A 3,724-nucleotide genomic window follows, 5' to 3' on the forward strand; every position below is an offset into this window, starting at 1 on the left:
GAAAGAGAGGCCCATTGGACTTGCAAACTTTATATGCCCCAATATAGGGGAATGCCAGGGCCAAAAGAATGGGAATGGGTGGGTAGGGAAGTGGGTTGAAGTATGGGGGACTTTTGGGATAGCATTGGAAATGTAATTGAGAAAAATATGTAATAAAAAATATTAAAAATTAAAAAAAATAAATAAAATGTAGGACAAAACAACATTAGTAATAATAACAGCTAGTGGTGTTTTTACATAAGATAGAAAGATAGATCAGTGTAACAGAATAGAAGCTATAATGCCTAATTCAATAATGATTAAAGTGATAATATGGACTTCATAAAAACACACAAATTTCTTTTCAAAAGATATGAGGGATGGTAAGATGGGGGCCTAGATATGATCATATATATATATATATATATATATGTATATATATATATATATATATATGTGTGTGTGTGTGTGTGTGTGAAATTCTTGGTATTAGAGAAAATTAAAGGTAAAATATAAAAAAGAAAATTTAAAAAAAAATCACAGAAAGAAAATATTTATAAATTACATATCTGATAAAGGGTTCCTATCCATAATATATGAACCACTTTGAAAAGTAATTATTATTATTATTATTACGAAGATGATAAAAGATTTGAAGAAACTCTCTACTAAAGAAAAATCTATAGAGTCAATAAATAAACACATTTAAAATTGTCTGTTATTCATTAGGAAAGCACTAATTGGCACAAAAAATGCAAGTAAATATGTATCTTGACTTAATTGCTTTTGCAATTTTCAAATTGATGAGGCTGACAAGTGTCTACATTTAGAACACCTATACATCAAATTAAACATTGGTCTTTTCTTGGGGTAGCAAAATGCAGTACCGTTCTCTTCCATGACACTGGACAGCATCACAGAACCGCAGCTCCCAGCCAACACAATCCAGTGTGTCGTGCTGAGCTCTGGTGTTCTGTAGTTAGGTGGGTTAAATGTTCTTGGAACTTAAAAGCTCTTCAATTTATAATACATTTGGGGGTATACGCTCAATGTACATCAAAAAGTATCTTTATACTCTATGTTCAGGTTAAACCTAAAAGTCTGAACATGCCAATTGCTGGCAATAAGGTAGAAAAACTAAACTCTCCTCCTTCACTGAGAAGAGTAGAAGAAGCTACATCTACTTTGTAAAAACCAGATGGGAAGTTTCAAAAAGTTAACTATAATCTTACCATATGATGAAGGCTTTCCACTCCTAAGTATTTACTCACTAAACCAAAGGGAGAATCTTCACAGACTTGCTTAAAAACGTCTTTAACTGTCTTACTTTTAGTAGGTCAAACTTAATGCAACCCAAATGGTCATCAATAAGCAAAAGCATAAATCTACCTTCTCTCACATAAGTAGCACTCCATTCTACTCACTAACAAAAAAGAAACAGAGCTATCATATCATACTATATCATAAGGGAATCAAAATGCTTATCTTAATGATAATCTACTCTATAACTCCATTCATATTAAATTCTGGATGATGGACACTAATAGCAAGAGAAAACAGATCAACATATAATAATTGCCACACAGGGAGCTTTCACATTGGAAACACACTGTGTGGCATATTCTGATACAGATATAAATGATTAGGTATAGATATGATATCGATATATTTTTTTAAAAAGTCAAGGATATAAATCAGGAGAAATAAAGCCACTAACAAGCCTCAGGTGTGACAGGAGTTTCACTATCTTGACTGAGATGACTGAGCCATGAAAACTATGTCAAATAATGTACTTAAAATATGACAGCCTATTGTATTTCTATTACACCTTTGAAAAGGTACAATTTCCATGAAATTTTCTTGTACAATCCAGAGGATAGAGGAGAACTATATATGCTGTCTTCTGGACATGATATGGTCATTGTATTCATGAGGACACAGCAACTGTGACTACCTACACAGATATACACACATGCAAATGCATAAAAGAAGGAGGAGGAGGAGGAGGAGGAGGAGGAGGAGGAGGAGGAGGGGAATTTGGCAAGAGGAAAAGGATCAGTAGAAATGGTAAAGGAACAAGAGAAGGTAAGGGGAAACATCATAATATAGTGCATAAATCATAAACTGTCAAAAAAGTTTAAATATTTTAAAGATGATATAATTTTATAATCATAATTATTATGGCATCTTTGAGAGACCTATTTTAACAAATACTTTCAAATACTGTTTATTATTAAAATATTTTTCATACCTGTAACAGACGAAGCACTTGGTTAAATTTTGAAATGCATATTGTGGTGAAAGTGAGGCACAGAGGTACCCATGGACCCTGCCCTTAACCACCTTACAAACTCACAGGGAATCATATCTTAACAAAATAAGCCTTCATATAAATGTGAAAATTAACAGTTACAATAATTTTATGAACACAAATAAGAATATATAAGAGAATATTGCACAGTTCTGTAATTTACTTAAACAATCCCATCATGTTTTATAAAAAGCATATTACAAGTATTCAGACTCACTCTATGGTTAGCTATATTCATGTTGTCCAGGAGTTCTTAAGTTACACAGATTCCCCATTTATGCATTCCTGACTTTGATTAATCTTTAATTAAGTTAGACTTTTATTTTTACATAAAAGTTTCAAGTCATTACAATTTCACAGTTAATGTGTACTTAAAAATATGCATTTCTGTTGCTTCAAAAGTAAAACATTTCCTGATAGCATAAAGTATTTGGGGATCACTTATGTTTGCTTCAACTTTGTTTTCATTTCTCCACAGTTTCCTGTCTCTTAATATTTCAGAGGAAAAGCTCTCTGAAATATTAAACAAGTTATTTCTTTCAAAAGCTTCTGTTCTTAAGTCTTAGTCTTTGTTCTTGATTTTTTTTTGACTTTGCAAAGAGACGCATTGTTACTATTTTGTTACTATTAGAAAAAATCTTTTAAAATATATAGCAAAAGCAACATAAAGGGGGAAATGAAAAAAGTGAGATTGAGGGATGCTGGCTTAAATGAGATGACTGAGGGATGCTGGTTTAAGTGAGATGACTGAGGGATGCTGGTTTAAGTGAGATGACTGAGGGATGCTGGTATAAGTGAGATGCCACCCAGAGTTTGAGAATTAAATGCCTGGTCCCAAAGTGTTTGGGGAAGTTTAGGTGTGTACTTGCTGGAGTAAATACCTTCAGTGGTGGGATTTGATGTTTCAAAAGACTTCTCATTTCAAGTTGGCTCTCTCTGCTTCCTGCTTCCTATTTCTGATGTGAACTCTCAGATGTCGCTCCACTCCCAAGACAATGAAGAGCTCTTTTCCTTCTAGAATGGTAAGGATAACGCAAATCTTTCCTCTCCATAAGTTGCTTTGGTCATGGTGTTTTTATCACAGCAGTAGAAATCTAATCAATACCAGGGGTTATTCGTGCTGGAGGAGGGACACAAACACACAAAAAGAGGGAGGGAGAATGGGAAAAGAACAATAAGGATGTCAGAAAAAGTCATAAGGATTCATACTATTAATTATCTACCTCAAAATACTCATACTAATATTAATATATTTTTATTTATTTTTTTATTACGTATTTTCCTCAATTACATTTTCAATGCTATCCCAAAAGTTGCCCATACACCCCCCCCCACGTCCCTACCCACCCATTCCCATTCTTTGGCCCTGGCATTCCCCTATATTGGGGCATATAAAGTTTGCAAGTCCAATAGGCCTCTCTTTCCAGTGATGGC

Source organism: Mus caroli, chromosome 13, assembly GCF_900094665.2.
Source record: "Mus caroli chromosome 13, CAROLI_EIJ_v1.1, whole genome shotgun sequence".
Classification (NCBI taxonomy): domain Eukaryota; kingdom Metazoa; phylum Chordata; class Mammalia; order Rodentia; family Muridae; genus Mus; species Mus caroli.